At 40.9% G+C, this 23,260-nt stretch overlaps 1 pseudogene; it reads left to right on the top strand.

Annotated features, from left to right (window-relative positions):
- Window positions 1-73: 73 nt before the first annotated feature.
- On the top strand, window positions 74-23,012 carry LOC124135716 (annotated as a pseudogene).
- The last annotated feature ends 248 nt before the right edge of the window (window positions 23,013-23,260 follow it).

Here is a 23,260-nt window from a genome sequence, read left to right as displayed (position 1 = left end):
AACAAGTTGATCAAAGTGAGTCTTGACAACATAATCACTTTCCTGCATTACTTTACGGTTTTCGGACAGTGCGGAAGTCGAACCGAAACGCAACGTCAAGTACATACCCACTCAACAACTTACTGGTCGGCCAATCACTTACTCCGAGTTGGCCGGGAACTGTCGAGGTATGTGTCCATCTCGCACAGAAACAGTGCAGTTTATTACGTTGTTAGAGGACAGACTCACGTTCATGATTTGATTGTTTGTTTGTTGTTTAACGCCGCACCCAGCATATTCCAGCTTTATGACGGCGGTCTAAAAATAATAGAGTCTGGACCAGACAATCCAGTAATTTACATCATGAGCATCGATCCATGCAATTGGGATACGATGACATGTATCAAACAAGTCAGCGAGTCTGACCACACACTTTTGTTAGTCGCCTCTTACGACAAGCATAGTCTCCTTTTATGCTGAAGACCTATTCTACCCCAACGTTCATGAAACGATTATTTAAAAACTATAAGATTGGTCTGGTTGATCACCAAACGGTGGTTTTTATTCAGGTCAGGTCGGCATATAGGAGATATATAATAGGTCAGTAGGTGGTGTCTACAAAGGCCGGAAAGCGCCAATGCATTATGTGTAGCTCACGCCAATGCAGTAATAAGTGTATCAATATTTAGATAAGTATCACATTCAGTTAAAAAAAATGTACAAATTACAAATGTCTCAGTTTACACACGGTACGAATTACACAGAGACAGTGTCTCAGTTTCACGCACAGTACTAATTACACAGAGACAATGTCTCAGTATAGCACACGGTACAAATTATACAGAGACAATGTCACAGTTTCACACACGGTATTAATTACACAGAGACAATATCTCAGTTTCACACACGGTACTAATTACACAGAGACAATGTCTCAGTATAGCACACGGTACAAATTACACAGAGACAGTGTCTCAGTATAGCACACGGTACTTATCACACAGAGATAATATATCAGTTTCACACACGGTACTAATTACACAGAGACAATGTCCCACTTTCACACACGGTACTTATTACACAGACAATGTCTCAGTTTCACACACGGTACTCATTACACAGACAATGTCTCAGTTTCAAACACGGTACTCATTACACAGACAATGTCTCAGATTAGCACACGGTACTAATTGCACAGAGACAATATCTCAGTTTCACACACGCTACTAATTACACAGACAATGTCTCAGTTTCACACACGGTACTAATTACACAGAGAGAATGTCCCACTTTCACACACGGTACTAATTACACAGATAATGTCTCAGTTTCACACACAGTACTAATTACACAGAGACAATGTCTCAGGTTCACACACGTTACTAATTACACAGAGACAATGTCTCAGTTTAGCAAACGCTACTAATTACACAGAGACAATGTCTCAGTATAGCACACGGTACTAATTACACAGGGACAATGTCTCAGTTTCACACACGGTACTAATTACACAGGGACAATGTCTCAGTTTCACACACGGTACTATTTACACAGACAATGTCTCAGTTTCACACACGGTACTAATTACACAGAGACAATGTCTCATTTTCACACACCCTACTAATTACACAGAGACAATGTCTCAGATTCACACACGGTACTAATTACACAGAGACAATGTCTCATTTTCACACACCCTACTAATTACACAGAGACAATGTCTCAGATTCACACACGGTACTAATTACACAGGCTAAAGCTAGATTACATGTGTTCAATGTGGACCATTCTCTCTTCAAACGCCACCTCTACCCGTGACCTGCGCAGTGGAGTACCACATATTCCCTCAGGTAGAGTTGTGAAAAGAATGTGAAGCACAGGTCGACGTAACACGCACGTACACACTGACGTTATCTGTTGCCAAATCCGGCCTGAGATGAACAAGTCTGGGCCCCTACAAAGAAATTGGTCTGAATGCTAATGCCATGTATAGCAGATGGATAATAAGAAGTCAGTATTTATTTGTTTGACAGCACGTTGGTGGAATGTATGAGTGAATGCATATTGGGTAATGCTGCACCAGTACTATTCAAGCTGAATCCCTGCAGTATTTAAATATGCGGGTCTGTACCAGGCAAACATGACCCGAATATGGGTCACCATGAAACGACCATGACACGTATTCTGCCCCGGAGAGGGGCGTCTTTCGTCAAGCATGTGAGATAGCATGTTGGCGACGTTCTACTCCACGGCAGATGAATGGGTTTCGAGTATGGAGATCACTATCACCTGTATTGTACACATTGTATGGTGTCTCTATTATACACCTGGTATATAACAGTTGAGGCAACATCTGTAAGCAGCATATTTCACAAATACTCCTCCAAATATTGTAAAGATCCATAAAATACAGCTGAGGTGACACACCAGCGTAGTTCTGGCGGCACGTTTATCCTAAACACTACAGGTTTTGTTCTGGGGACATACGAAGTTACACATATGACCATATTGTCAGGCCAGTGTTTGTTTTGTTCTGTAGTCAAACGAAGCTACACACATTACCATATTGTCAGGCCAGTGTGTTTTTTGTTCTGGGATCATACGAAGCTACAAATATAATAATAGTGACGGGCTAGTGTTTGTTTTGTTCTGGGGACATACGAAGTTACACATATAATTATAGTGACGGGCTAGTGTTAGTTTTGTTCAGGGGTCATACGAAGCTACACATATAATTATAGTGAACGTGTCAGTGCTTGTTTTTAGGTCATACAAAGCTGCACATGTAACACAATGAGTCATACGAAACTAAATATATTACGAGAGTGTTAGGCGAATGCAGGGGCTCCAATTAACATGACATGATTTCTATTGGATTTCTTAGTAATTCAAATATGACTTACATGTATTCAATCAAATATACTTATAGAAACATATGAAAATATATAACAGATGATACTATATATTTGAGAAGCATTGAGTAAACAAGTTGATCACAGCAAGTGTTGTCACCATAATCACACACCTGCATTACCTAACGGTTTTCGGACAGTGCAGAAGTTGCACCGAAACGCAACGTCTAGCACATACCCTCTGAAATACATTACAGGTCGGCTGGTCACTGACTTGAACTCCGAGTAGGCCGGGAACTTTTTTACAGATTGAGGTACCTAAGGTATGTGTCCATCTCACACAGAAACAGTCCAGTTTATTGCGTTGCTAGAGGACAGACTAACGCTCATGAAACGATTATTTATAAACTCTATGAGCTGGCTGGTTGATGACAGGGCACTCGGTCTATAGGACATATATAATAGGTCAGTAGGTGCATATGATCCCCTCCAAAAGTTATGTATGTATGCAATGCCTCTTAATCCTTTTAATCATATATATTCTAAGGGGGGATACAGGCGCAAGTCTTACCTACTTCGGTCGGTAGGTAACAGTCGACGATATATACTAAGTATTGACCCGACTCTTTCACAGAAATATCAGAAATCAGCCATTGTGATATTGTTCACGCAATCGTGACATATTTAGATCCCGTCTGTAGTCGCCAATTGAAATGATCAAATCATATGATCGTATATTAAAATATTATTTGGTATCTTTAACCACAGCGGTATCCGATAACTCAATGAGTATAACTTTTGTGACGGATGATAATTGTTGACTCACTGTGATATAGTGATAGGGAAAGGGGAACAGAGTCTAAACATGACTCAGCAAAACAGACGACATGTACACCCGGCTGGCTTCTCAATGTAGAACTAGCTGACCGCGGGGATCTGTCCGGTGTAACGTTGAATTTCTTCCCACCTTTGAGAAATAAACCGGTTCCGTTTTCAACGTTGAAAAATGAACCCAAACAGTTGAATAATGACACTTATCAGTGAAAAATAACCCGGCTGATTTTCCAACGCTTATAGTGCCTTCGGGGTCTTAATTCAACGCTGAATGATGAACCTAAAATGAAAACTGTGAAATCTAATCATGACCCAACAAACTTCAACAGTTACATGTAGTTGTCTTACAATTCAGCGCTGAAAAATATCCATAATTTAACGCTGCTTATACTTCCTGCACTCATTCTTCTTTGCTACTTGGGGCGTGATACCGCTTCTGCCCGTGGACCAAGAGGTCCGGAGTTCATCCCGCTCTGGGGGCTCGGTGTCTTCTCTGCTGTGAAGAACAGTTCTACGCACAGTGAGGAAAGTGTGCAGAGAGAGAAAGAGAGAGAGAGAGAGAGAGAGAGAGAGAGAGAGAGAGAGAGAGAGAGAGAGAGAGAGAGAGAGAGGGGGGGAGTTTGAAAAGTTTAGGTGTCGATCGATTTATAAATTTCATACCTTTAATTCAGTTTGCCCATCATTACCGCATTCATACCGAATTCTGTAACAAACTAAGTTTTATTTGTTTTCAATAGATGTATTTGGTTGCTAGCGAAAGCTGCAGGCCGGGGTATAAGAGCGTTGCTAACTTTTCCCTTGTTCTGAAAATAATTCTGCTTTATCACCCACTAGGGTGGATTGATGAGGTGATTTGGGTTTACCACCCTTTCAACAATATCGTCTACCATGACTCCTCTGAAAGGAGCTTCGTTTGGAGATTTAGTTTCATAGTAAAATATGTATTTTACAACTCAACCACGGACATGCGGACATTACTTACACAATGATACGCGAATAAGTGATCTTGGAAAATGGTTGATGTGAAAGTTGGCTCGGAACCATTTGATGACATCATTGTTCAGCGTCAGTTTCTGAGATGTTAAACTTCGGTAAATTAAGATTCAATAGGTACGTGCCCCCGTGGTAGGTCCAAAACTACCTATGCTGGTCTATTTAAAGGGGGCGACTTAATGTATCGGGTGCTCAAGCTCGGTGACTTGCTTTATTGCCCGTCATCGTGCCCCGATCTTGCTCATATTATCTATCACTGGCTTGTCTGGTCCAAATGTCATATAGCTTGGATATTTTCTGGTGCGGCATCAATTAACAAACAACAACAATACATGTACGTGTTTTGTCGTTGGGGAACGTGTCAGAACATTTCTACACATTTCACATAAGAGCCCACATTTTCAGTAATTCAAAAGTTTCACTTTCATATACTCCATGCAGTTCCAATGATTTCTTTCCAAGATAAACTTCATCGACTTCGTGGTCCCAGACATGTCTACAACACCCGCTCAAATAGGTCCTCGGTAAGGTGAGCTAAGGGCATCTGATTCCTCATTCTATTGAACAAAATGAATATTTTTCTTTTTTAAAGGAACAAAATGGCATCTCGGATTCTGAAGACGATCTGGGCAACCGTGGCTGTACTGTTCAGGTTTGTGACGGCAGTTATTGTGGTTAACATCGGAAAAATATGTCCGCCGGTCAAAAGACAGTTCATTAGGGGTGCAGAAAAAAACCTTGAAGGTTCCTCAGTGAGTGGAGCGGACCTGTATGAGACGTTCCTCATGCCGAAAAACTGGAAACTGATTCTACAGGAATGGTTTCTAGACGTAGTTTTGTACCCAGAAGAGAATGGTAAAGCGCCAGATGCAGTTGTCTGGTCAGCAGACGGCAAAACTAAACACCGTCTGCTCGACTTCATGAAGAAGGGGCGCCCTCTGGTTCTCAACTTTGGAAGCTGTAGCTGACCTCCCTTTATGGCCAAGCTGGCCAAGTTCAACGACATTGTTCAAAACTATGGACATATCGCTGACTTTCTTCTGATATACATTAAGGAAGCTCATCCAACAGACGGATGGCACTTTAGGGGTAATAAGTATCAAATAGAAACCGCCCAAAGTATGGACGACCGAGTAGAGGCAGCCATGTTGTTAAGTGACGAGAATTTGAGATGCCCTCTCATTCTGGATGACATAACAGATGAAGCTTGCAGGAAGTATGTTTGCCACCCAGAGAGGCTGTATATTGTCCTAGATGGCGTTGTGGTGTTCGCTGGAGGAAGGGGCCCGAGAAAATACAATACCAAACTCGTGGACGACTGGCTTAGCGCCTACAGAGGGCGCTAGTTGAAATATGCATCCCATATAGTCCCTACATTCAATTCTGAAATTAAGAGACTTGGGGTTTCTTTAATAATTGTAGGTCCCTTGTATAATGATTTCATTTTAACGTTATTCATAAGTTTATAACAGGGACTCTTATGTTAGTCTACCTGCATCTGTCCTCTCTAGATCCGCGTATATCGTGGAGTCCGCCATACTGTGGTTCGCCAGACCCAGGTTCCCCTGTTTTCAGGCCAACGTGATATAACTGGAACATTGGGAACTGCGGCGTCAAACACACTCCAGCCTATCTCAGTTTAGAAATGAGGCTGCAGTTTAAACAATGGCATGCTAATTCGGTTATGTGGGTTTCAACACTTTGAACCTGTAGAGATTTCAGGTGTGACTTCAGCACGTATTCTGGTGTCAGTTGACAGCACCGCGTATGACCATGTGACCGGAAATATCGGGGTCACGTGTGATGTCTGGAGAGCTGTCATCTGGCATCACAAGGTGGAAACGATCGTCTGCTCCAGTTTCGTCCAGTATCATCAACGTAATGTTGAACATGAAATTGATATAAAAATTCAAAATCTCAGAAACCTATGCTCTCAATCATTTGTGTTAAGGTGTCATCGCCGTTATTCTGGCTCACTGGGCAAGACAACTGCTTTGCCATTTAGGAAAATGTTGTTATAAACGTTCAACTCTTGGGGTGGATGCTACTATTTTTTATTCCTAAACACATTATCACTAAAAATATTAAACGACCACGGGTATTTACAAGTACCCGAATAGACATTTTCAAAGTCAAAATGTTTTAAACCAATACACATTTTTTTGAGGTTGAGAATAGTTACAATGCCTTGAAGTGATTAAAAAACAGTTCAGAGTTGACAGTAAAGATTATTAGTGAAAATGTTGACAATTCTGATATCATAATAACCTTAATGACAATTCCCAAACGTTCATCTTGTGCACGCCCAACACGTGGTCGACCATCGTAAAAATCTAAACTTAAAGGTCATTCCATGACGATACATTCCCTGGACTCTGTCGCAACCATTGCTTCGTTTTGAATCCGATTCGAATTACACGACTCAATGCCCCTATTTCACTACGACCACGAATATCCCGAATCACCCAGAATAGGAATTTTCTTGAAGTTCTTAAATGAATCTTATTTGATTCCCAAACATTCGTACAGTTCGCGGGAGTTCGTCGAATCGGCGAGAAAGTTTTTGTTTGTCAAAAACGTTCGTGGAAGGGTCCCCGAATTGCAATTTCGTGGCTGTATCGTAATCCATTCGTAATTAATTCTTATGTTCCGTAACAGCTTCGTAATCTATTCTTTTGCATTCTTGGCTATTCTTAGCGTTTCGTGGCTCCCAAAAACTCGTGTCCTCAACCTGAAAACATCCCGAAACAGCTACGAATGTCTCGAGTCAACTGCGAATCATGTAAGAATTAAGTAAGAACAACATTCGGCATATTCTTAACTTAGTCGTAGGTGATTCTTACAATTCGTGCATGATCCGTACATGAATCTTGTAATTCATACATGTTTCTTAACCCATTCCTGGCATTCTTCATATTTTTCAACCCGATTAGCCACGAAAGTTTGCATTCTTGGCCGAATCATCACGAATTTCGAAAGTTTCCGATTCGGGGTGATTCGGGATATTCCTGGTCGTAGTGAAAGGGGGACATAAGAATTGCCGTAGTATCAGGACCTCCGTGGACGGAAGGTTAGTGATTCAATCCCCGGCCGCGTCATACCAAAAGACATTAACAGATGGTACTTGTCATGCTTGTGGTACCTGCCTTTCGGCATTAAGGGTCAAAAGCAAGGACTGTCGGCTCGGAGTCAGTAGACTGCGTCTGAATGGGGTGTCCATGGTGTCCGTGGTATCTCAGTTGGTTAGCACAAAACCCCCGGCATTAGTCCGGACCAGTACAAGCACACACACGCACACAGGCACGCACGCACGTCGCTGTATAAGTCCAATAATATTGAACGCAGGGTGAAGTCCCATCTCACCTCACCTCTTTGTCCTTTCAAATTACACCCAAGAGCGAAATTCTGTAATAAATTAATAATAAGAAACATGACACCACCTTCAAAACGAAGCTTTTCTGATGAATGGCATTTATCATAATTGAAGGGAGATGTGATTCACTAGTTAATCGAGGGTGGACTTAAATGTGAACCGAACAGACTGAAAGGTTGCCAAGATGATACACAGACCGGAGAGTCGCGCTTACGAACCCTTAAATACAATAACCCATGAAGTCTGATTCGAAATATTTGCGTCGCAATTGCCTACCGCTGCAATATTTCGAATTTCGCTGTTCAAGGCTGAATGTTTTGACCGAGCGAATAACTGGACTTTTATCAACAAAATCCAGTGACTTATTATCCACTGAGATACTATATGTTGTAGCAGGATCACGAGGGGTACATGGGGTTTTGAGCGTCCCGCGTGAGGTTTTATATCATGAGCCGGGCCATAAAACCCCATGTACCCCGAGTGATCCTACTACAACGAATTTATCTTACCGACATGTTTAAATATGACATTGTAAAATAATTCAAATAAATTCCAAATTGATAGAAAACAGCAGTTCGATTGAGCTGAGGTAAGCTTGCGCTATGTCACGTCACATCCATTGGCTCGGAAAAAGCGTGCGGCTTTTTGCTTTGAAGGATTTATTCTGTCTCTCAGAAATGCACATGCAGCCTGTAGTGCTCGTGGCGGGGTATAAAAGATGTATTCCCCCCTGAGAAATTTATTACCCACCAAGGCGGGTGACACAGTATTTGATCAAGATTCCGTGGACCAATCAGATGTCATCATTCTGACATGGGATCCGTAAAGATCCGGGGTAGAATAGGTCTTCAGCAACTCATGCTTGCCGTGAAGGCGACTATGCTTGTCGTAAAAGGCGACTAACAGGATCGGGTGGCCAGGCTCGCTGACTTGGTTGATGCATGTCATTCTATCCAAATTGCGTGGATCGATGCTCATGATATCAATCACTGGATTGCCTGGTCCAGACTCGATTATTTACAGACGGCCGTCATATAGCTGGAATATTGCTGAGTGCGGCGTTAAACAACAAACCAACCAAACCATTCAGACATGGAGGTATGATAATGTATCTTGTATTTATTGCGGCTGATTTTACGTGAGTGAGTGAGTTGGGTTTAACACTGCTTTTAACAGTATTCCAGTTATATCGCTAGGTTTGTCAGCACCATACCCGTGCTCGTGGGTTTCACCGAAGTGGTAAACGTCAGAGACCTGTATCACTTCGGTCTTTCCTCCCACATTAAGCTGACACGCGGCGATATAACTGTAATACTGTCAAAAGCGACGTTAAACCCAACTCAATCACCGATTAATGTTAAACAATTAGGGAAGTAGCTGTGTAATCAAACATATATGTTATTGTTTTAACCTCTCGACAAGTGGCACATCTGCATGCAGGACTGATGGGAAGACACCACATGGCTGACAGTGAGTGAGTGAGTGAGTTGGGTTTAACACGCCTCTTTTAACAGTATTCCAGTTATATCGCGGCGTGTCAGCTTATTTACGGGCCGTCGAGATATAGTTGGAACATTGCTGAGTGCGGCATTAATTATCATACAAACAATACATGACAAACGAATTGCAGGAAGACAGACAGATTGTTTATTTGAGTCTCACCTCACACAAAAATATTTACATAGGTACATACATCAGTACATGCAAGTGAGACGAGTTACTCGTTTAAGGTTACGAGAGACTTAATATACATCACGGCATATATAGCATTATTGAAACAGTATATAATGTATAATACAGATCACCAGCCATAGAAAATAGTTTTTCTTCGTTGGAGAATATAAAAGCAGGTTTTGGCTGTAGAATATACACAATATTTAAAACGTAATATAAGTTTATCAGCCTCACATAACTCTAGGAAGTTGGGATAGCTAAAACTGACCTTTTCGTATACACTTTCACGCAAATCATCTTCGTAGGGCAATCCAGCAATACATGACGTTCATCCTCAATGCTTTCATACCACTGAAAACACACTTTTTTATTCACATTCATATTCGTATAAATTCTTATTTTGAGTGAGTGCGTGAGTTGGGTTTAACGACGATTTTAACATTATTCCAGTTATATCACGGCGTGTCAGCTTAATGTGGGCGGAAAGCCCGAAGTGATGCAGGTCTCGGACGTTTACCACTTCGGTGAAACCCATGAGCACGGGTATGGTGCTGACAAACCTAGAAACACAATCGGGGCGAACCGGGATTCGAACCCACAATCACAGGTTTCTAGCGTGCCCAAGGCACACATCTCTGTACAATGAATCGCGGCGCCTTTAGAGGACTGGGCAAACCGTGCCCCCTTCTTATTTTGAATTTCAAGGGATTTCCGATGATACCAAATATGTATAACCATGAGATAAGGGATCTTATGGGTGAAAATTCACATTTTGACTTCTTATTTGATTTTAATACTATAGTATCTCAGGACCACAAAACACAATTCATAAGTTTCAGTTCATTTTTATTACAGAGGTACATGCCATCAAACATTTGGACCAATTTTCTGCAAAGTCCCATTTTCAGACTTATGACTGTTTTTGTAATGATTGCAGTTTTTAGAAATACGCTTCAAAGAAAGAAACGCAAAACGGATAGTTTGGGCTATAAAAGCAAAATTAGCGGACCAATAAGTGCAAAATGAAGAGGTTTAATGTGTTATAGTGTCAGTGACATATTTACCGGATCAAAATAATTACAACAAGAACATGCAAACCATTAGGCAGGAAACACGTACGATTCGGAACACACCCAGTGCTTTAACAAAAGGGGCTTGTATGAACGGTATTAAAGTGCAGGGATTTTGATTGCCTGGCATCTGCGACAATCGAACAGTGACAGTTCAACAACATGCCAAGATTAACAGAAGTGCAAAGAAACAACGTCCTAGGCCGCTTGCAGGGAGGGGAATCCCGACCAGCTGTAGCCAAGGTTTTCAATGTAGCGCCCAGCACCATCACAGGGCTATGGGATCGGTTTCAACAGCATGGGTCAACATGTAATCGGCCAAGGTCGGGACGACTAAGAGTAACCACCCACGCCCAAAATCGCTACATCCGACTGCGCCACCCACGTGAAAGGACGATCACAGCCACCTCTGCCGCATCCCAAATACCCGGAATGCGCCGTTTTAAGAGCAGCCGGTCTACGAGCAAAACGTCCTGTTCTACGCGTCATATTGAGTCGGCAACATCGTCAACAACGACTGCATTTGTGTCGTCAACACAGGGTATGGCCTCAACTGCGATGGAGAGATGTCTGGTTCAGCGACGAATCAAGATTTCTCCTTCGTCGAGGGGATGGAAGAGCACATACGTCGGGGAGAACGTTACGCCGGAAACTGTGTGCAGGTAGTGGACAGGTTAGGTGGGGGGTAGCGTTATGATGTGGGCGGCTATCTCTCATCGTGGGTTTGGTCCATATCCAGGGCAATCTTACGGCTCAACGATACATCAACGAAATTCTCCTACTACGGATCCTCCCAATTGCAGCCAACGGCAAAGGTGTTTTCCAGCAGGACAACGCCCGACCGCATACAGCACGGATCACAAGAGCCTGTCTACAACAACGTTGATGTTCTCCCCTGGTCCTCCAGATCCCCGGCTTTAAATTGGATAGACGGCTACGCCGACGTAAACCACAACCAGACGTTGCAGCAGTGTGCCTGTTACAGCTGTATGACGGCGGTCTGTAAATATTCGAGTCTGGACCAAACAATCCAGTGATTGATATCATGAGCATCGATGTACGCAATTTGGATACGATGAGAGGCATCAACCAAGTCAGCGAGCCTGACCACCCGATCCCGTTAGTCGCCTCTTACGACAAATATAGTCGCCTGTTACGGCAAGCGTGAGTTGCTGAAGACCTATACTAACCTGGATCTTCACGGGTCTGTAATATAATGAAACTTAGAATAACTTACTTCGAGGTGTTGCTTATACATATGGCTTGCTCGTCTTATTACTTCAGCTATATAAGCTATGGGTGTCGTAACACGTCAGTAACGTCTTGTCATCGGCCCTTGTATAATTGCGTGTGTATGTTTGTTGTTTAACGCCGATGTCAGCAAGGCGTTCAGCTATAATTTATGACAGCGGCCTGTAAATAATCGAGCTGGGGCCAGACAATGCAGTGGTTGATATTATGAGCAACGGTCGCAGCCGTCGGGGTCACGTTGATAAAAATCAATCAAGTCACCGAGCCTGGCCACCCGATCCATTAAATCGCCTCTTACAGCACTAGGGGTCAGTTATAACTGGGAAGCACTGATTGTGGGGACAACCGTTACAACCTGCTTATATCTAAGTCATGCACGATACTCCGTAAACTATTCAAATGTCTAATCCGCCCTCGTCAGAATCACATCATGGCCGTCGTCATAATCAGCGTTGTGGAAATAGTCACCGTAAGTTTACGCGTGCATCGTGAACACTTGTGGCATTAATTGGCGACAATGGGATATTTTGGGAGGACTTGTTTGGAAAAGTGCTGCGGCTTGAGCTACTACCGATTGATCGGAATGGTATCCTACCTCACATTTGACAGGCTGCCATTTGGTTGGCTCGCTTTGAAACACATGGGCGTGAAGCTTCCAGGCGGTAGGGACGAACGTAGTAGGGTTTACATGACCCTGGGACCCGTGAAGATTCCGGGGTAGAATAGGTCTTCAGCAACCCATGCTTGCCGTAAAAGGTGACTATGCTTGTCGTAAAAGGCGACTAGCGGCATCGGGTGGTCAGACTCGCTCACTTGGTTGATGCATGTCATCGATCCCAATGGCGTAGATCGATGCTCATGATATTAACCACTGGATTGTCTGGTCCAGATTATTTACAGACCGCTGTCATATAGCTGGAATATTGCTGAGTGCGGCGTTAAACAACAAACCAACCAACGACATGACCCTGGACGCCCGAGGACCTGGAACGATGCTCATTCTGTCAAGTTCCGGCAGTTAACTTGACAGTACCACAGCTGCATAAGCCAGAAATGTTCACTTACTTTAACCAGTGAATGAGTTCATGTTGTTTTCCGACGTAGCGTTGGCTGGTAAACAATCGCGTGGCCAGGCAGACAAGCTGCCAGCAGTATAATGCTAAAAAACCATCACACCAAAGTAGTTCTGTCCCGTTCTACCCTGTTCTAAACAAAATACTAGAACGGGCTGTGATCACGGTAGAACGCGTAGTTTGGCATAAAATACGATGCTTGTTGGTTCATAAGCAGTTCTCAATACGTCTATCTCGTTCTTAGCCAGTCTGCAGTCCGATTGTATCCAGTTCAGATCGTGTAAAAAAAAGCCCGTTCACCTCATTCGACATGGGGTTTTGTGGGCAAACTGTTGCAGAAATGTCTGATGATTAGTTAGACGAAATCAAAATCATGAAAACTTCCTTCACTTTTCAGCTTCATCACAAAAGTCAGACGTATACTGTCTTTTGCCTATTAGTTTATTATACAACATGTATTTGTTGCATCTTGAGAATATCCATCTGACAGTATCAAAATATGGTCATAGTGACTTTCTGGGTGTTGAGTTTTTGGATTTTTGGTATCTAGCTACAAATACGGTCTATATTTTTACACTATTTCATTCTGTTTAAGATAATTTTTTATTTACAGTTCTCGGCATATAGGAACATTATATACTTGTCAGGCGAACTTGTGGCATGTCAACATGGGCTACAGTTATCATAAGTCTATTTCATTGACATGACGATAAGGTTGTCTTAACACTCAGGCTGGTCTGTGAAACAAGGCGATTGTACCCACAGTATCAAATTTCAGCACATGCTGCTCCAACACTGGCCGCCCATATGCAACTGTTAGGAGATAAACGTACTAAATTATTATTTCAAACAAAACGCATCAGCGTGAGGTTTTATATGAAAACGTTGAAGGTATTAAAAGACGATAACCTTTCTGTAAACTGATATCAAAGTACGTTTATCTCCAAAATACAATGACGAATTTATAAACGATTTTATAAGGAACTCTCTCAATGTAGACATCGTTGCATGATGCGGTCACTGCCTTCGACGAGAGTAATGAAAAGGGGTGAATGGTTTTGTCCACAAACAGAATGAAACAAAGTACATAACATTAAATTTGTTCCATTCAAGATTAATAAAATGGTGATAAGTGATTTTCCATCAATGTTTTCTATTTTCGGCAATATGGAACCATCATAAAGTTGTACACCCCAGACCATATTTGGATTCCACCTGAGCAGCCTGCATTGTGACGCTAGTATTATAATTGTGACGCTAGTATTATAATATATTATAATTGTGACGCTAGTATTATCATTGTGACGCTAGTTTTATAATTGTGACTTCGAAACATTCAAAAGTTATGACGCCATACCATTGTGACTGTAAAGATGATTTTATGAACAAGGGAAAAGTTAACAAAGCTTACATACCCCGGCCTGCAGCTTTCGCTAGCAACCAAATACATATATTGAAAACCAATGCAACTTAGTTTGTTAGAGAATTCGGTATGCATGCGTAATGCTGGGCAAGCTGAATTGAAAGGTATGGAATTTATAAATTGAGAGCTTTTGAATGTTCATATGTACATAAATGGCAGATGCTGTCAACGCTTTTCCACTGTAATGTCAAAGATTTGGGATGTTGGGGCTTGCAAGTGTTATAAACCAATTTCAATTTCTGCTTGGGAATTTAGGTCGGCATGTGTCAAAATGTTTTTTGACAAATACCAAATGATGTTTGAGTTCTGATCTTGATATGTGTATGTTTCAGAAATCCTTGATAGTAAACAACACCTTTCTACAAATTGACTGATATACATGTACAGTTTAACTGAAAACACATAGTTCTGTTCTAAATAACGCTTACAACCAAAATGAGTCACGTTTCCATGGAAACTGAAAAAAAACACCAAAACATCAGATATACATAATAGCAAAAGGCCTTACTCCTGCACTTAACTGGTCCGTGTACCAAGTTTGGTTAAAATATATTTAACGGTTTTCAAGTTCTCTTCCAGAAATGAAAGTGTGACTGACGGACAGACCTTTATAACTACCGACAGAGTTTCTTTGATGTCCCACACGTGCGAAATTTGCCAGTTGAACAATTACAAAATCTTCACAGAAAATATGCAAACGAAAATTTATTTTAACAGAACATGAACAAAGATAGGCTTACATAAATTGAGAAAAAAATAATAATTTGTTAAATTTGGAATATTTGTTGTTGTAAAATTAATGTACAATAAAACAAATAAGGCAAATGAGGTTCTATTGTGTAATTTTACCATGTCAGTGTGTCGGTCCCTTACTCGTGGTGTTGCATTCTAGTTACACCATGTGTCTGCCGCGTCGAAACAGGCCAGTGATTGACCGATTCAAGCCACACACCTCATTTCTTGGAAATAGCGATCTTGCAAATGTAATGATGGCAACAACGTTGCACATTATGAACAAAGTAAGATCGGTGACAAATTAATATTTATTCGAGCTGAAAATACACTCATTTAATATAATTCCACAACCTTCATAGTTGGATTTCAATAGAAAGCAGTGAGACTCCCATCTGTACAATCTAAAGAAATGTATATTAAATACAATACAAACATGGGGCTAAAATGATATCAGCCCCGTAGGCGTATCTCAAATTTCTGTTTTAAAATACTAGCATGACAACAGACCTTTCATCGTTTAGGGCTAAAACTCAAAGATGCTACTGGAACTGTTATTAAAACGAAATTGTAGATATTCTTTAAAGGTATACTTTATTTCGAAAGTGCCTAGACAGACCATGTTTGTATGGCGACACATCATGCTAGTCCATGATGACCAGTGCAACCAGCACAGCTGGTCCCATACGCCTTCAGCATCAGTTATCTATCAAAACTGTATCTTTAATTTTTAGCAGATCCAAGTGGTGTCATGAATTCTGTTGTAGCTGACGCAGGAAGCAAGCTATGTAATTATCACAGGAACTCGATGATAGCGTGTATAACATAATATATTCGTATAGAAAAAAATCACACCCCTCTATGTACGTAGAGTCTCTATGTATATAGAGGGGTGTGATTTTTATTCTATACGAACATATTATGTTATACACGCTATCATCGAGTTCCTGTGGTAATTATATATGTAGATACAGAATTTACAAGTAGATGCGTTTCATTGCTAATTTCCACTGCCCGCTTGTCCGACAGGTAATGATTAATTATGGATATTTCTTTCAGCGAAGAATTGTAAGACGACTACATGTTAGTGTGTAAGTTTGATGCAGGTCATAATAAGATTTCAGTTTGTTTTATTTTAGGTTCAATATTCAGCGTTAAATTAAGACCCCGAAGGTCGTTGAAAAATGAGCCGGTTCATTTTTCAATGATAAGGTTCATTATTCAAGTGTTTTGGTTCATTTTCAGCTTTGAAAACAGAACCGGTTCATTTCTCAGTGGCGGGTAGAAAATCAACGTCACATTGACTCCTTCAGGGTGCTGGAGACCTGTTCCGCCCTGTAATTCTCTTCACGGTATATACACCTACATTGGGCTGGGACGGGTACCCACAGAACTACCCGGACCCGTGGTTAGTCATGTGATATATAGTTTAATGAGAAAAATCATCTAGAACTCTATGGTTACACTACAAGTCACTAATGTTCGCATTTCTTTCTGACTATGCACCCATTCCTTCCGACTTTTCATATGGTTGAATAAAGATGTAACTTAAGTTAACTTCAGTGTATGCAAGACCAGATCGTTTAATACATGTATCTAAATAAGTTTTGCAAGTGCTGTGGTAAAAAAAGATTCCAATCGGACATTTTGCATCTCTTGAAACCTACAGTGGGTACCCGGGTAGGGTCGGGTAATAGGGTGGGTGGGTACCCGGGTAGTAAATTTGGACTCAGTAAACAGTTCAAGGGTTCTACACCTAATCTTTATGTCACTCGAACTGATTTCATTTTCAAAGGGTTTATTGTTTCCTCCGTCCTATGACACAATACACAGCGGTCTAACAACACTCCCGGCAAAATTTGTTTTACTCATTTGATGACGAAGAGCCACTGAGTGGCTGGAGTAGCCTCCCCTGTTTAAAGCAGACGACTAAATTCGAGTCGTCAATGGCGCGCAATAACCCGCCTTGCATCAAAGAGGAAGTATAGTTGTTGTTGAAGGTATGTGTAGGATAAATATAATGTCAATTGGCTATCTTCATAACAACCAATTCAGTGGACTGAATATATTAGAATTTGCAATCTGAATGTTTATTAACCGACTTTATCCCAGTGTCATTGTTGTGATGTTTTAATTATTGGAATATAACAGGTTTATAATTCTACCCCTTCACACCCCACCGGTATCTTCCCAAAACGTAGACCTGCCAAAACGTAGACCTGCCAAAACGCAGACCTGCCAAAACGCAGACCTGCCAAAACGTAGACCTGCCAAACGCATAGCTGGTTGCATCAGTAATTAGTACCCTGTACCCTTGATTAAGTAAAATGGTATCACCCATGTAACAAGAAAGAAAGCTGGGTAGATTTCACAATTTTTTATTCAAATGTTATTTCATTGTCATTTATGATTATCAGTCATTTTCACTTGTTTATCATCAGTGGACCAACTGCATCCAGGTACTGAAGGGGTGTCTTTTCACGGCAATGAAGCTGTACCTTGACTCGGACAAGGCGATGTTCTTTCTCTCTGTAGACAACCTTCCTGGGTGGCGGTGCTGCTCCAAATTGCAACTGCGCTGGTTTCGCTCTTCTTTTTGTTCATTGTCAAGATGCCGTGTATGACTTCCTAGATTGCTGACATGTGTTATCATTTTTTATCTTCAAATACCACGATGTGCCCACTGATACCGTCATTATGTTGATGGCCTGATTGTTAAGAACTATCAGTTGCGATATATTATATGATTGCTTTGTATAACATCGGCATGCTGTTCACTTTCATTGCGACTGGATTCTTTGCGCAATAGCCAGAGTATCTCACTGTTGAATATTTTTTTATCATTTGCATTTACATAAGTAAAGAAAATATCAATTTAATCTGAATACGTCAATGTGTCAATTTCTTGTTCTAAAAGGTACAGGTATAAGTATTCATATTCATTTGTATTTGTAAGAATTTTTTTAATTTTCTTGCGCCTGTTGTACATTACATTTACGGTCGTAGTTTGTTGACTTTGCTAACGATATTAGGCTGAGCCACCCAGAAATGTTTTAAACATTTGATTGCATTTTAAGCAATTTCGTACCGTTTGGACAATATTCATACCAACAAATGTAACAGTGGCAAAAGTCAAATAAACAAAGATGGCGGATGCATAAAAATTTCGGAGTTAAATCAGTACTTTTAAAAAATCGGGAATAACTTCCGCGCACCCGGCCACCTGGGTTCCAGCCACTAATGCCTACGTCCACTTTTGCCTACAGTTACTATTGCCTACAAAAAAATATAGCAGTGTGGAATAATGCCTACACAATGAAAACAACATACCCATGCTAGGAATGAACTCTTCCAATATTAGATTTCTTTGAAATCAGCAAATATCTGCTGGTGTATACTATAAGAACTAATGCAATGATGCAGAAATCATAAATTAATACTGTTAGTGTTATGGCAATGTATATTTTTGTATATATCATCATTCCAATCTTGTAAATGCTTTGGAAATATCATCATTCCAAAGCATATATAAGCTTGTATAGATGGATTTTTTTTTTGGCAGTGGTAAGTCCGGCCATAGCTTAATTGGACAAGGTTGAAGCTCATGTTCAAATATATTTATATGTTATACCCTACACAAGAGAAGGAAGTATTAGTTATTGAGAACATTTGGTATATTCTTACACAAACCCCGAAACTTGTTTAAAGGTAATGTTTGAATAAGATTTGTGATGTACCGGGAGCAGATTAAAGAAAGGAGGTTTTTTTTAAAGACAATGTTGTTGTTGTCCACTATTGCTCATTGTCTCAACATATTGATAATCCCTCATAGCAGGGGAGTGGACCAGTCCATTCATTAATTAGGTGTGACCAGCATGACCCAATTAATTAGTGAGCTAATTTTAACTGCTTTTGGGGAGGTCTGCATTTTGGAGGTCTACGTTATGGGAGGGAACCACCCCACCCCACCCCATCTCCATCCAAATAAATAAATAATAATAAGAAGAAGAATTCTTTTTAATAATTAGGATATTTGAATAATGCGGTGATATGTCTGCATTCGATCAATAAATACAGATTTGTAAAAATGACTCACTGCTTTTGTACACAAGCAACTAAAATATATTTGTGTCTGTGTACTGTGCACTGTGGCCTGGAATAAACCGCACTCACGTAAATTCAGATAACAACTGTTCGTGATTAAACCTAGACATTTCTCAATATATGTGACCAACTGAGACCATGAAGATCAAAACAGTGGGACAATGACTCTTTGTACTTCATGTTATCAACTGACAACTCGTCAACTGATAGTTGTTACACTTACTGGATAACTGATAATAATCATCATGTATACTGGACTCGCATCTGTTAATGTTCATTTTCTTTGATTTGTCGGAATTCAAAAGACAAAACTGCCCATAACAAATCATTTACACATTCTGGCAATGTCGCATGTCAAACAAAGAGGCAAAGAAGAAAATCCATAAAGTATGAATCGCACTTATCTCAACTTGACAGTTCTTGCCCTAGTCTAACTGAAAGTGACATGTATGTATTTGCTGTCATTTACACGCAGTAATAGTCTAGATAGACACTATGTTAATGGCATATGCTATGTGTCTGAAATGACATTTAATTAAACAGTGTATTGGTCATGACTGTTGAAAAATGCGTGTCACTGGGTCGACATATCACCCGTGAAACTTTGCCCTTGGTCAAAGTGTCTTGTGGGAAATCCGTGGACTCTAGATGTAGCGTGAGATCAGAGTGTCCGATTGGTGCACACGCCTTCATATAATACCCCCAACGCATGTGAGAGCGTATACAATAGTGTTTAACCTCATCTTGAACCCGAGAGAGAGAAACTCCGGACTTAAGCGCGTGTGAGTATTTTCTGTGGTGTTCATATTTTGAACTTGATGTTAGTTGTCCACTAACAGCACAGATGAGGCTTTGTTTGTTTGTTGTTTAACGCCGCATTCAGTAATATTCAAGCTATTTGACGGCGGTCTGTAAACAATCGAGTCTGGACCAGACAAATGATTGTCATCATGAGCAATCATCTACGCAATTGGTATCGATGTCATGAATCAATCAAGTCAGCGAGCCTGACCACTCGATCCCGTTAGTCGGCTCTTACGACAAGCATAGTCGCCTTTTACGACAAACGTGGGTTGCTGGGGAGCTATTCTACCCCGGATCTTCAGGGGCTGGGTGATACTGTAGCAATATAGTGACAAGTGTAGATGTTTGGTAGGAAACAGAAGGCGCCAGCAGCCACCTCTCACCTGCTGCTTCAGGAACTTAATACCAGTGTGTGTCGTATGCCAGTTTGGGTCAACTATTTGTGTGCAGATGACACAACACGATAATTTAAGTAGTCAGATCTTAAGTTTTGTTCCATCAAAGTATAAGTGATGACTTGTTTTTTCCCCATTATTTGTGTAACACTCAATTTGGTAGTTGCATAACCGTGAAGTATCAGTTTTCGTCCCTAAAAACAACCAACATTTGAAAAGCATAATTATGAAAAAAGTCTTTCACGGACTGCCTTGTGTCTTGGAACATTTTCATCAATGATTCTTTTATAATTGTTATACCTGCAAATTATTCATGTTACTGCAGGTGGTGGACAGAAGTGGAATTATGGCAGAGGAAGCCGTATGGATCCTTGGTAAAGTGAAGCTGCTGTTTTCTCTTTTCGCTTGGACGTTCCTTAAGTTTGCTGTGCTCCATATCTCTATGGTATGTCAACCTCTTAAAAGAAAGTTAATAAGTCTCGGTGATAAAATAATGGAAGGAACAACAGTTTCTGGAGAAGAGGTTCTCATGACTATGTTGTCATGGCAACACTGGAGACTGATTCCCTACCTCTTGCAACTTGAATTTTTTAAAGAAAGTGAACAGGATAAGAGACCGCCCGACGCAGTTGTCTGGTCAGCAGACGGCAAAACTAAACACCGTCTGCTCGACTTCATGAAGAAGGGGCGCCCTCTGGTTCTCAACTTTGGAAGCTGTAGCTGACCTCCGTTTATAGCCAAGCTGGGCAAGTTCAACGAAATGGTTGACAAATTTAGTCACTGCGTGGACTTCCTAGTGGTTTACATAGAAGAGGCTCATCCAGTAGATGGGTGGTATTTCCGCGGGAACAAATACAACGTTCAAACATCTACTAAGCTGGAGGACAGAGCAACAAGAACTAATTTCTTGAAGGTGGAACAAGTTACTTGTCCCATTGTGATTGATGACATGTCGGACAATGCTAACAAGAAATACTCCGCCATGCCAGAGCGTCTGTATGTTATTTCGGATGGAGTCATAGAGTATGCAGGTGGCTCTGGGCCGATGTTTTACAGTCTACAGGAGCTTGAGCACTGGCTGAACAACTACTGCAAACAACATACTGTTAACAACTAGGTCCTGTTGGTTGATTACAGTTTGCATTCTTAAATGTCGGATAGTTTATTGCTGGTATATGTTAGTTACGTAGTATGAAGCTTATTTGATCTAATTAGTTAATCAAATCCATCCACGTATTAATAACTGCTCGTTAGAAAGGCGGGTTTAGCTAGTGTAGAGTTTCACATTTTAGCTTCTACACATCTGTACTTTAGTACGATCTAGAATCTGGACAGGGCGGTGTACGTCTGCCTACTGCTGATGAAATCAGTGGGCGGAGACAAGTCACCAAGGATAACTCAGGTTATCTACCGGTGCCATCGTCACTGTCTGCTGCTTTATGATGGGTGTAGGATTCCGTTGCGGGTTTATACTTCAAGAACGTATTATTGTGTGAAAGCATTAGCAGTAGCAGTGGTTTAGTACTAGATTCTGTTTGTGTTGTAGTTTAAGGGCATGTTATTGTGTGATAGTAGTAGTAGTAGCAGCAGCAGCAGTAGTAGTAGTAGTAGTAGTAGCGGCAGCAACAGCAACGGTAGTAGTATTAGATTCTGTTTGTTTTGTTTTAAGGGCGTATAATCTGGTGATAGCAGTAATGGTTGTAAATGTATAAGTAGTTCAGATGACATAAATAGACGAAACCGTTGAGTAGTAATGATATGTATATGTATAGGCGGATAAATTAGGACATGGGTTATCAGAGTCAGTCTATTAAATAGGACTTAATCATTACTTTATCATTGAAGATGAAGGCCGCTTCAAACAGCTCAGTACATGGCTGGTTTAGAGGTTATCGCAGGGAAATACTATCCTCGGTATTCCTAGTACCTCCCTAAAGTGAAACGCTATTTTCCGCTGCCTGCACGGTACTGTTACATTTCATTGTTATTTAAAAATATGTTTACACTGAATTATAAAGTACCACATGCTGGCATATCAACAGGAGTCCTCGAGTTCAAAGTGCACGACTTAGGGGGCCCACGAGAAAAGCGTGAAAGTGGCTGAAGGGGTGTATTCACGAAGCTACTGCAGACATTAGGTTGTCATGACAAAAGACATCTTTGTGAAGGCTACTTTCGAAGCTATCTTACTGAATATCGATATACGACCTTTCACTGCGACTAAGGGCCGATAAGGTGGGCTGGCTTTAGACAAACAAAATCAATTATTATTGAGGTTTGTAATTGCGATGTTAGCTAAGTGAATAGGTTTCAGATGCTTTGAACCTGATCATAAATCGCTCTGCTTTAGATAAATGGTTCCACCCAGTATGTCCATTCATGAAGATTTGGTAGAAAGATGTGTCTTCGATTTTTTCCAGTATCCTTGGTCGACTCAATCGCGGATATAGCTTTGGGTGGGAGGGAGGAGGGTAGGGGTGGGTGTAAGGGGAGGCGTGTACTTTAAATCAAAACAAATTCAATTACATAACTATTTGTTGTTTAAAACAAGTCACAATTGATTTTGTTATATGTTTTGTGTACGCTACCACGATAAATATGTTTCAATATGCAGGGTGAGTGGGCACCCACCTTTGGAACCGCGTATACATTTAGTATACATATAGGTATACTGTGGGTTTGGGGTGCTTGTTAGTTCCGCAA

This window comes from Haliotis rufescens, unplaced genomic scaffold, assembly GCF_023055435.1.
Source record: "Haliotis rufescens isolate VD_foot unplaced genomic scaffold, xgHalRufe1.0.p SCAF_1, whole genome shotgun sequence".
NCBI lineage: Eukaryota > Metazoa > Mollusca > Gastropoda > Lepetellida > Haliotidae > Haliotis > Haliotis rufescens.
This window is presented reverse-complemented; position numbering and strand designations above follow the sequence as displayed.